The following is a 13,488-nucleotide window of genomic DNA, read 5'->3' on the forward strand; positions in this document are numbered from 1 at the left end:
CCCAACCCTATTGTCTAGCTTGGATTTATCCGCATAAAAATTTATTTTCACCCTTCTCCATTTTCTTGCCCTTTGTCTTCTTTACGTGGTGGGTTTCAGGGCGGATTAGTCGATTTCTTGGTTGTAACTACCCATGAAGTATAGAAGCGTGGCCTAACTGTCGATCTTTCTACAGCGGAATACTTTTTAGTCTAAGCGCCGAAGCGGCGGCCACGTGTGTTCCTACCAGATTTACTGCAGGAAAATTCGTAGGCACTTCTTGCTCTCTGTTAGCTAAGGAGTTTTAGGTAACTTTTATTTTGAGCTGATGGTCACAATACAGAACTAATACAGAACTGNAAGCGGCGGCCACGTGTGTTCCTACCAGATTTACTGCAGGAAAATTCGTAAGCACTTCTTGCTCTCTGTTAGCTAAGGAGTTTTAGGTAACTTTTATTTTGAGCTGATGGTCACAATACAGAACTAATACAGAAATGCAAAGAAAATATGTAATACAGGGCGTTAATCTCCATGGAATGCAACGTTGGTCTTCTTAAATCTTTCCTCTATATTCGGCTTCCACGTCAGCTGTTCTGTATAACATTAATCCTACATATTTAAAATTCTTCTTCGATGGAATCTCCAAACCTTTGAAATTTATCTGGGAGACTATAGAAAGCCGATGATTCCTTGTGAAGAGCATTACTGCAGTTTTATCGGGGTTTGTTCCGAGTTCCCTACTCTTTGTTCAGGTTCTAAGCGTGGCTATATTAGAGCGCAGAATGATCATTAAGGTATTTGGGAATTTGCCTTTAACGGCATTTGCCAGGTCGTCAGCATAAGCGAGTAAAGTCTCAATCAGAGCAACCACGATAGGGTCCACACCAAAATCTTCTTAAGCAAACGTAATGCCGCCTGAATAATGTTGTTGTCTTATATGTCTAAAAAAGCAACTAAAGCATTATCCTATCTGATAAGCTCTTTTAAATAAACTCGATAAATGAGTTTAAAGCGGATTCCATAGATTTTCCTTTCATTTGGGCATGCTGCGCTGGGGAGAGCCGCCTTGTTAGTATCACGTCCCGTAATTATTCATCCCCTATCCTGAGGTGGAAAGACGTGAGACTAATTAGTCTGCCTTGGGCATGAATCAGACTTTTGTCTCACTCCAGCTTAGCGGAATAAATCCCGTATAAAGACAGCTTCTTATAATGAATGCGATGCTTCTACTTCTTATTTGTTGGCGCTGTAAACGCCTAAGAGATTTTGGCCGAGTCCAAAACAGCAGGCCAGTCATTTCCCTTCTGCCAAGTGAAGCCAAGTCCTTCACCAACGGGTCCTTCTAACGCAGAGGAGGCCTTCCTCTTCCTCTGTTACAAGAATCGCGGCCCGCGTTGAATACTTTTGGAGCAGGAGCGTTTCCGTCCATAGCCAGCGGAGTCGCTGAATTTTAGTTGGCTGCACTACGTCTACATCGTTATGAATCTCATACAGCTCATCATTAAATCGTCTGCGATATTAGCCATCCCCACCGCGCAAAGGCCCATAAATCTTGCCCAGAAGCTTTCTATCGAAAACTCCAAGAGCCGCTTCATCAGATGTTTTCATTGTCTGTACCTCCGCGCCATACCTCAGTACAGGCATGATGAGTGACTTATAGAGTGTGATTCTTCTTAGTCTGGCCGCTTCCGTTGGGTCTATTATTCCCTTGCAAATAGTTTTGCCCGGATTTACGTTTTGCAGTTTTAACTACTTTTGTATCTTTTCGAGTCAGCCTTGTAGGCTAACCAGTCTTCAAACCGTGTCCTGTTAGATTCACGTAACGGGGATTATTGCTTTGTCCACGAAGGTTTTTTGTTTTGCCTCTGCATTATACATCCAGGTCCAGACGCTTTTGTGGGTACCTGGGTAAGGCAGTGAATCCCTTAGTTTGTTATTGTAAACTCACCAAGTTACTGACTAAGAACTATGTCATATTCAAATAACGATAGTCAGAGTAGGACTTCTCATTCAAGACTTTCCGTCCCTTTACGTTTTTGGCAAATAGGTCAGAAGTCAGGGTTATATATATATCCAAATCTTCATCTCTGCTTTTTGTTACTAAGGTTGCCTACATTTATAATACTAAGTTTGTTTTCTAGAATGAAATCTAGTAATGACTCACATCTATTTTTAGTGTTGTGGGCGTTCGCGTAACAGAAGACAACCAGTTGCTTTTTCTTGGGACGGACATATTAATCCGGATCCGCTGAGCTGAACTAGCTGCCGGGCTTTTCTATAGCAGCCTACCGATTTAACCTTAATGCAGGTGCCACCCCCACCTTTGGGCTGAGGTTGCGTTGTTTTGGGGTCTGCCCTAGGCGGAGCTGCAGATGCAGATTATGTGGATAAAAATACATACATACACTTTTTTCGGAAGGGACTTTTTCAACTTGTAAATGATATTTGAACTTTAACTCGTACTGGACTTCTAAAATATGCGAAAATGTCTCTATTGGACAACAAAAAAATTTAAAGTTCTCGACGGGGATCCTCTACCTTTTCGTCTTATTACCGACTTCCGGTTCCAAGAATTGGTTTTCGAGATTTTTTGCTTTAAAAATTGTGTCCCTTGATAGCTCTTGTGATTGTTGTTTTAAGTAAAAACAGTAAAAAGTCTCGGTGTGCTCAGCTCAATGATTTCTAATGATATAGGTTTTTAAATACCTATTTGTCCTTGTGAACTAAAAAATTTAAAGCTTTTTTTTACTTTACAGAAAATTCTATTTTATATGGTGCCCACATTTTTATTCTAGATTGCACCGAATTTTTTAAATAATGTTTTGAATTAATCATATCTTTAAAATTTCAAGGTCCTTTAATCCTGTCGTCAGAGATAAAAACTAACAAAGCAGTTTTACTATATTTGGCTCATAGTTTTGTGATTGTTTTGGAATTTTTTTCGTTTTTGACGCACGGTTGTATTAGTTTGGTAGTAGACCGCGTATTTTTAAAATTTGGGCTATTATATTTCTTATTAAGATTTTTTTTTAATTTTGCATAGGTTATAATCGCTTAGGTAAAAACCAAATGGCAAACACCATAAAAAGGCAAAAAAGGCCATATCAAATGTGTATATTTGTAATGAAGGCAAGCTATAAATTTCTAATCGAAACAGTAGGTATCTCTTAATTGCAAAAAAGCACCTTCCACATTTCCATCTAGTCATGAAAAGCCCCGAATAATCGGGAAAAATTTTTTAAATTGCTGTTCCAATAAAATATTGAAAAACTCCCATAAATCTCGCTCGTACCTACATATATTTAAATCGTTACCGCATATGCATACGTCTTTGCGAAATATTTTAAGAAATCATAAGTACGAGTCATGGTGGAATTATTGCGCGTGAGGAAAGACGTGTCATGCTTTATTTGAAATTTTACCTTCAACAATTTTTTATAATACAGAGAAAAGCTATTTTGTTACGTCCCCTGCTTATTGCGCCATGTGTACGAGTACTGTTACACGGTGCAACAATTTCAATTCATTAATGAATTGCCTCTAGAAAATGTTGACTATACATCAGTATCTAATCGTGGCAATCAAGATCCCATTTAAACCAATCAAAGAAATTAAAATGAAAGTGCCTACAATTTCCAATCAATGAGCAGGAAAGAAAAGTTTGCCCCTACTTACTTAGTCAAAGTCATATGAAAGCGGAGCAAAATATAAACAGCATTAATATAAAAACTTACCAACCGTTATACATTTGAATTTTAAGCACATTTACATACATACATATGTGTGGGAATGTTTTTGTTCTGCACCGCAAAGTTTTGCTGTCGCTCAATTTGCATGAAATCAAGTACTACCGCTGATTTCAAAAAGGAAAACCAAGAATAAACTTGAATTAGACGCATCAAATAAACAAATAACAAAAACAAACTCCTCTCCCATTCCAACACACACATATGTATGCGCATACCCTGCAGTAAAAAATTATCAATTGAAAAAAATTACCAGCTTTGAAGTTCGCTATTTTGCGGAATTACGATGAACACCTCCCTTTTAATTAGTTATGATAAAACTAACCTAAGTTGAGTTTTAAAGTCATGCAGGAGGAATGCAGCCGTTGTCAGGAGTTTTTTCTTTAGCCAAGTACTGTTTAAATATATTGACAAAAAAATTACTTTGAATACACATTTCACTTTACACTTCACAGATGCTATTTCGAATTCAGGACAAACGAAATTTTATACAATCGTTTGGATGTTATGTCTGACGAAGGCTTCATACCTTTAATGAACATCTGAAAATTTTACTTTAATAGCTTACTGCCTTTAAAAAAATGTATATATTTACAGCATACATAGGAGTTACATATATAAAAAATCATATCTAAACAACCAGAGTTAGGGAAGATATAACTTATATAGCACCAATCTAAGTAATTTTCACTGCTGTGTGACCGGTACGTGAACCGGTAACACAATTTAATGGGTTTAGCTTCCTACATAAAGGGGATATATCGCAAAAACTAGTATTTGAACAATCAGTGGAATGGGAGATAAAGCTTATACTTACAGCATAGATTTTGATGATTTTCTCAGTAGATTTTGTATTATTATTTATAAAATAGCTTACGAAATTTATCGGTTTTAGCTGTCCAAATAAAGGAGTTTTACAGTAAAACCCCATACCTCAACAATCAGTTGTATGGTGGCAATAAGTAGGTTGTGGTGACCCGATCTTTGTTCATTTTACTGTAAACTTTCTGTTGATGATGAGTGAAAATGGAGAAGTTGTAACAAAAAATCTCATATCTGAACAATCAGTTGTATGGAGGCTATAGGTTATAGCGACTCGATCTTCCCCATTTTCACTGTCAGTATTTTTTTCATAATAATTGACAATAGTGCACAATTTCATGCTCTTAGCTGCATAAGTGGAGGAAAAATCTCATATCTGAACAATCAGTTGTATGGAGGCTATAGGTTATAGCGACTCGATCTTCCCCATTTTCACTGTCAGTATTTTTTTCATAATAATTGACAATAGTGCACAATTTCATGCTCTTAGCTGCATAAGTGGAGGAAAAATCTCATATCTGAACAATCAGTTGTATGGGAGCTATATGTTATAGTAGTCCGATTCTTCCGGTTTCGATAAATGATTAATACATAATAAAAATACACTCACGTACCAAATTTCATACGGATATCTCGAAAACTGAGAGGCTAGATTGCATGCAAACAGACGAACAGACGGACAGACGGACATGGCTAAATAGACTAAGCTCGACTTTCTGATAATTTAAGTATAAATTTTATTGGGTCTATCTCTTCTTATTCTGGTACTTACAAACAGCGGACCAAAGTTATAATACCAATTCATGGTCATGAAAGGTATAAAAATGCTAATTAAAATTAACAAAATACAAATTTCTTTTACAAAAAACAAGGCAATCCTCATCGAAAATATTTTCAGACTGAAGTTCACAACAATATCTTTCATTTTGTTTCCATATTTCGATATGTTAATTAATTGTAATGTAATGTAATAATTGGCAACCTTGACTTATATCTTATGATATAAAAATATGAAGGCTAACATCAAGCTGTTATTAAATACATTTGTCGGTTGTGCTAATTCTGAGTTATAATTTTGATAAAAAGTACCCATGCAGATCTTGGTGTAAAAATAATTGAAGCTAAGTGAAAGTTATTTTGTTTTATATTAAATTTAATTAAATTTCACTAGAATACATATAATCTTGCCAAGTCAGTTGTTGCTATTATTGTTGTTGTAATTACTTTGCAGTTAATTGAAATTGTTCTTGTCTTTGCACATTTCTTTTACTCTTTTTGTTTACTTGTAGTAAATAATTACTGTCACAGCTTTTTGCGCTGGTTTTATTAAATGTCATAATACAGTAATACTCAAACTGTTCGCTACTTATATTTTAAAGCTAAATACATCAGCTCCTAAACTGTTATAGTTTATTTTATTTGCGTTTTTATTAACATAGGTGTTATTAAATTTTTCAATATAAAGTGTGATCTTGATAATTGTCAAGTTAAAAGCGATTCTAAACGCTACTTATCGTGCTGGCTGTGTGATGGTATTTGCCGACTGAAATGACAAAAATAAGAAGACAATTGCAGTACTGACATAAAAATGTAAGCATTATGAAAATGTGTTTAAATCTTTAAAATTATTAGATACCTGGCAATCTGTTAAGGATATCCCTATGTCTAAACGTAAGTGTCTTCATAGTCCATCTAATGAGATTATTATTGTTCACCCATTGAAGTGGTGGCATCGTCTTCAACGCCTCGACCGCCTACTCTACCATCATCTAGTAACACAGTACTCAACCCCTTCCGCCGGTACTCGAGTCTAATACAAGGACAATGGTTGTGGTTCCACCAAAGAAGTCAATCTTTGTATTTTCGAGAAACACTTCCGAAGACGATATAAAGTTTTACATCCCAACCAAAATCAAAACGGTCGACTTAAACACCAGAAAATTTAATTTTAAATATAGAAATATTGTTTCATTTAAAATTTACGGAAATTTAGATAGTTTTGATGCGCTGCTTAGTAGTTCTTTTCTTTCAAGTCGGACAATTTTCGTCAAAAAAAAATGTTGTCCATGTCTCGGGTTCGATTCAAATTTTATTTTGGGTTATATACGTGCATTCGTGGATCTTTTTACCTTCCTTTTATTAACTCGGGATGTAACTATGTAATACTGATTCGCCTAAAAGATACAGCGATTTCTATTGACAAGTTACACACCTGTTGACAGTACGAATGGCAATTATAATAGGGAGGTTTTAGTTTTGTAAACTGTAATTTTATTCCTTCTGAGATCTGGCAAAGTTCGATTTTTCGCGATTCTGACCATTCATGTACTTCTTCAAAGCGTTATGTGTCAGGTTCTACTCATCGTAGAGACTTCATCTTAACGTCGTTTTGAAGATAAATAAACGGGCTTAACATTTCTTAATGATGGTTATAATTGTCCTAAAGTTAACTTAGCTATTAAGAGTTGAACTTTTTTAAGTTGATTTGCATAGTGAAGACCATCGTAATCCTTGGTTAATTCTCTATAAAAACTCCAAGCGCAATGTACGTGGATATCCGTCCACCATAAGGTATCAAAATGCCGTTTCTAGTGATAATAAAATAATTTCTAACATGTTCGCTCAGTTTTTAAAATCCAATTATTCCATTAACTCCCAAGCATACTTTGACTATCCTTTTAAACTAAATATAATATATAATATCTCCCGATGATGTACTAGTTTATTTGAAATCCTTAAAGAAGACCCTTAGTTATGGTACCTACTTGTTTTCGTACAAATTGTGATGATTATCTCTATAAGCCGTTAAGAATCTTATTTAGTTTGTCTCTTAAAGAGGGCGTTTTCCAACTGTATGGACGGAATCGTTCATAACCCCGTTACATAAAAGCGGTAGCAGATCTTTAGTGGAGAGCTACCGATGTATAGCTGAGATTTCTGCAATTCCTAAATCATTTGAAGCAATTATAACCAATCAGTTGACGCATTCTATCTCTTCTAGAATTTCATACTGTCAACATGGGGTTGCAAAGGCAATTCAACTTCAACAAATTTACTTGAGTTAGCATCCTATAACTCACAAGCGTTTAGTGAAAACAAAAATGTGGATGTTATATATAATGACTTCGGTAAATCATTTGACAGAGTATGCCACTCGTGGCTCATCTATAAAATTGATCTTTTCCACCTAATTTTCTAAGTTGGATCTCTTCATACTTCTATGATAGATCACAAAGGGTAATGTTTAAAAGTAATATTTTTGACATCATTGACATTGGCCGGGTTCTGTTCTTAATTTTTATAAACGATTTTTCTAAAAATACATACATATAATAATATTAACTTTTCATACAGTAACTACTGTATAATTTAAATAAGTTCAGCTTTTTAAAGATTGCAAAATATTAAATATTTAAAATATTTTCAACACAAAATGCTTTCAACTGCAATCTTCTTAAACCCTTTTCATGTGAGACCAAATTATACGTATTTAAATTATCCAATTCTCTAAATACAAGTTGCATTTAAATTCTAAAACGGATGGAAACTCTGTTATATGTGTAAAATTATTCAAATTATTTTCAAACTAAGACGTCTGATACCCATATTGTGATGTATATTTATATCTTCTGAATCCCTCAATTCAAGATAAAATTTAGAAAAGGTGGAACCCTCTTACATGTAGTTTAGAAATAAAATATCTTCAAAGCAGTTTCGATTCATATTCATATGTAAGTAACTCATTGCATTGAATTTAACTTTGTAAAGAGCTGGCAGCTCTCTCATGGCTCATATCGGGATACATATTTCAATTTTCGAATCGCCTTAATTTACGTTTGAACTTTACTTTGGAAGCGGGTGGCAACGCTCCCGCAAGCGATTTAGAAATAAAGTTCCTTCAATGCCATTTTAATTGATATTAATTTCGTAGTAATTCTTTTAACCTATTAGATATATTGAATTTAAATTTATAAACAGGTGGCAACCGTGCTTAAAATAATTTCAACTAAAACCTGNTAAAATTATTCAAATTATTTTCAAACTAAGACGTCTGATACCCATATTGTGATGTATATTTATATCTTCTGAATCCCTCAATTCAAGATAAAATGTAGAAAAGGTGGAACCCTCTTACATGTAGTTTAGAAATAAAATATCTTCAAAGCAGTTTCGAATCATATTCATATGTAAGTAACTCATTGCATTGAATTTAACCTTGTAAAGAGCTGGCAACTCTCTCATGGCTCATATCGGGATACATATTTCAATTTTCGAATCGCCTTAATTTAAGTTTGAACTTTACTTTGGAAGCGGGTGGCAACGCTCCCGCAAGTGATTTAGAAATAAAATAATTTCAACTAAAACCTTTTTTAATCCTTTTTTATGTGACACCCGCATTGCGATACATATTTAAAATATCTAATTAAATAGGTGGCAACCCTCTTACATATACTGATGAAATAAAGCCTTTTCAAAACCATCGCACCCATACTGTAATAATTGATTTAACTTACAAAGAATGTGTAATAAATTATTTATCAGGTGGCAACCCTTTTCAACAAATCTACCTTATTTTTTAAAATCGAACTAACGGTACAGATCTGATGATATGACAAAAAAGCTTTGTGTATATGTAGTATATGGATGTACATACATATGTAGGTAGGTCCAAAATATGCTGCGATCGGCTTATATATATTTCCACCTGCGAAATCTGGTTTTAGTCTCCTTTTGTCTCTGGCAGCAGCCTATCTGTTTTTACACATGCACGCGTTTGCAAAATGATGACGAAATTATTTTGTATGGAAAAGCGTTGCACATATATTTGAATAAAATAAACATACTTAGAAGATGTCAACCAATACTACCCATATACCAAACGAAATAAAAATAATAATAAATAATTGATAATAAAAAAAAAAATTGCAAACTTTTTCAACAATTTTTTGTCTTAAAATGCTCAATATTTGTTGAATTTATATAAAATCTGTACACGATAATATTTCTATTGCTCCATAGAATATATCTCTGAATGAAAGTTATATCTGCTAATCATAAGCTGCTGGATCACTTTAAAGGCTCGAAATTGACCCCAAAATAATCCAATCGAAACGTAAGACGTATTCTGCGTCAAAATCTTCCAAAACGTATTCAGATGATGTAGAGCTTTATAAACCGTACGTTTCAATTAAAGAAAAGTCTTTGCTACAATGAGACTTTAACTGCATGGGTTTAATATAATAAAATAAGATAAGATGTAAAAAATTTAAAAAATAACGTTGATTTTTTCTTATTGATATTTTATGTCCAAAATTCTTTAGTCTCAAATAAATCGAACCCTAGTGCTAAGGAAACCAGTTCCCACTTTCTTGCGGTCATCGCTCTTCAAAAGTAGTTAGTTAGGATCCAAGGAAATAAGTCGGAATAGGTTACAACGACCAGATAGATTAGCTACAAACTAACTCCATTTCCTGCAGGGTACTTATGTACCTACGCGTACACATGTGCCCTCGCACGTAAACTCTTTCCCTTTTAATCTGTCGGTAAGAAAAGTCGATACCTTCATCGGTAAGTTAAAAGCAAACAAATGCAAATTTCTCTGTTAACTTAGGGTAATCAAACGAATTTAGAATTTTGATTTTTTCTTATTGTGCAGTACATACTTAAATACTATAGATATGGGGAGACACACAGATACACTCATATGTGGTTGGTGATAAACAAGTGCGAAAGCACGTATAAATTTGCATAAATTGTGCTAATGGAGAGTAAACAAAATGCGCCCAGGTTAAGCAAAGTGGGGCTGTCAGAGGCGGTTGAAGTTCTGATACTAATATCAAAAAGCGCCCGCATGTGTGTACGAGTGCATACATAGTTATACATACATAGATACGAATTTTGTATGTCCAAAATTTTGTTACTTATATGTATGCATTAGGTAGGTACTAGTAATTGATATGGACACTTCGGTGTTCGAGTTACATATTTACATGTAAATTTCTATATTGACTTTGTGGTCGTTGATGTGATCTGAACACGTGAGGGCGGCATTTAGTTTGCTTGAGTGACCGAGTTAAAAGTTAAGTGTAGGACGCTTAATTCAGGCCAAACTCCTGCTGACCGCTTGACATGCTTATAGATTTAGAATTGATTGAATGAATTGAATGAAAATGTTCAGAGAGCTAAGGAAGGGCAGATTTTTGCAACAACAAAAAGAAGCCGACACAGATGAATTATTATGTAAGAAAAATGTAAATAAAATCTTAAGGTTCCACTCTTTCAATTTGTGTCAGTCTCAAAGTTTGTTTGGCTGCTGCTTAGAATATAACCGATAGAAAATGAAGGATGGCAACTGTTTTAAAAGTTTGCAGAAGAACCGTGTTGGCTGCTCTCAAGTAATCGGCTGATTATTAGCAGAATCATTGCTAGGAAATAAGGACCCTTAGTACAACTGTCTGTGTGGTTTCTGAACAGCAGCCTTTTTTCTTCCTTTTTGTAAACTTAAAGAGAATTAAGCATGAAAGGAGAAATTTCTTTTAATATTATATACTAGCTAATATCCTCCATGTTTCACTGCGCCTTAAATTTTGTTTGTGTTTTTACTCCCTCCCAAAAATCATATGGCTTTATTCATAAAAAATAAAATAGATTTAAAAATCTTTATTATGAAAACGCCCGGTTCTTAGATTAAAGTTGGCCCAATATACTCGCCTTTGATTATTAGCTTCGGTATCCGCGCTTTGGTTTGGGTTGCTCTCCAATACCAATAAATTCGGCTTAGCTCGAAAATAAAAAAAATAATACGTCCACACGCTGTTGATGCTGTTTTCGAATTAATTTTATTCTTCTTCTTTTTAAATAAAGTTCTTTTTCTTCCTTTCCAGTTCTTTCCATACAATTTCCACTTAAGGTTGAAACACATAGCTTAAAAACTAGTTGCATTACTTAAGTGCTAAACACATTACTTAAGAACTATTACAATATTGCTTAAGGCCGTTTACACAAAGCTACTCCTGCAACCCTGACTGCCTTACAATTACGTAAAATTTTAAACAAATTTCCGATTTATGAAGCATTCATTATTTTTTTATGAATGCGGGTGTTCGCTAATATGTTTTCGAAAGTACTTAGAAAGTAGGTAAAGTATCGACTTTCTCCTAGAAATTTAATTTTTAATCTTATAACTCGAGTGTACATATCGCACTTTCTTCATATGAGCACATTTTTCAAATACATACATATGTAGGCGGCAAGACGCTTGAAAAGTATTTTCTTTTATTTTGTCAATTTAAATAATTAACTTTTTCCAAACAGGTGGCAACCCCCGCAAAAAATATTTTCGGCAGTACACTTTCGTAAGCCTCTTAACCGCCCGTTTCACCAACAATTTAAATGGAAAATGATTTCTTATTTTCTATTAATTTCCATATAATATTCTAAAACTTAAAATCTTTTTTTTCTTAAATGGATTTCAGAAAATTGGCTGTAAGTGCAATATTCAACTAAAATATTCAAACAGGCGGCAACCTTTCACAAAAATATTTTCAGCTGTAAGCCTTCGAAAATCTCTTTCTTTTGCAGCCACATTGCAGAATTTACTTTATTGTTTTTATTTACTTAAACTGCAATTTTCAAGCAGGTGACAACTCCAATTTTATTTTTTATTTTTTAAGTTGGACCTCTAGCAATATGTATACATCGGTTGAAACTTCATTCGATTCCATGCATTAGCTTTCGAGTGATGCGCGTACAAGCATACATACAGACCAGGGTTGTTGCGAATATACGCATTCGCATTCGCAACAGCAGAGCTTCCGCATTAATTTTAACATTCGCATTCGCTTTCGCATTGGAAATAATCAATACGAAGCTTTTGCGAATGCAAATATTGTGCAAGTGCACCGATTAAACGTATATGTGGCAAACAAAATGACAAATTGTAGCCAAACTTGTTTGCCGGTGGAGATGCTACGTTTAAACTGCCCGCTTACGTCCCCTTCTTTTGTAATTTAATGTAGTCAAAGAGTAAGATTCTTTAATAGGTTTTTCCAGCGGAAATGTTCAACGTCTGGCTATAAAGAGAACCGACTATTTGCGTATTAAGAGGTAACCTTTAATTAGGCAAGAATTATGTAATTATCGAATATTATTTGTCAAAGGTCTGTTGACAAAACTGGATGCATAGCTAGTTTTGTTTCTACTTTTTCTTAGATAAGCTGAATTATTAGTTGTTCTCATTAAACTTATTATGATTAAGTTCCGTGTTTCCTTTTATTAGTCTTTCAGCTCGAAAACAACAACATTTATATTTAATTTTGTGATAATTATCAAAATTAGCACGCATCGAAATAAGGATAAAATGATATGTGAATATGTTGACGGCCAAGTTCACAAATCAGATAAGAATTAATTCAAGGCGTATTTAATATCTATTGAGGAGTAGGATTTGGCATGCAATGTATCGTTAGTATACTATGGAAAGGGCGTAACTCACATCTTCGTTGCAATACAAAAAGCCGCAACGAACTAAAAACCCAAAATTCAATTTTTGATTGATTATAATGGATTTCATCGAATCATAAGTCCCCACATCGTTTTATGTAATAGAAACAAACATTTCAGCGACAATGTGAAATACGCGATTTCCATATTATATTAACGATATGTTGAAAATTTCAGTTCATTCGGGTCAAAATATCAAATCACATTGAGCGCATGGATTGGAACAACAAAACGGATTTGATTTAATTGTGACTGCCTGCAACTAGAAAAAGTCGAGCTCAGCTTACAGCTAACAGCGGGAACTAAGCAGATTTGAGACTTTATTCGTCCGTGATTCCAATAATTAAAATTATTATAACAAACGGGTTGTCTTTTTAACAAACCCTGTATGGAAAACACGAACTAGTGAACCAAATTTCTAGTTCAGTACTAGTTCTTT

At 34.3% G+C, this 13,488-nt stretch overlaps 1 long non-coding RNA gene across 1 annotated transcript; it reads left to right on the forward strand.

The window, feature by feature from the left end:
- The first annotated feature begins 1,562 nt into the window (after window positions 1-1,562).
- On the forward strand, window positions 1,563-10,253 carry LOC108375951 (uncharacterized). The gene is made up of 3 exons (XR_001849217.1): window positions 1,563-1,655; window positions 4,088-4,089; window positions 10,242-10,253. It is a non-coding gene; the product is annotated as an uncharacterized LOC108375951 (long non-coding RNA).
- Window positions 10,254-13,488: the final 3,235 nt, after the last annotated feature.

Source organism: Rhagoletis zephyria, unplaced genomic scaffold (genome assembly GCF_001687245.7).
Source record: "Rhagoletis zephyria isolate East Lansing unplaced genomic scaffold, Rhagoletis_zephyria_1.1 Rzeph_scaffold_09680, whole genome shotgun sequence".
NCBI lineage: Eukaryota > Metazoa > Arthropoda > Insecta > Diptera > Tephritidae > Rhagoletis > Rhagoletis zephyria.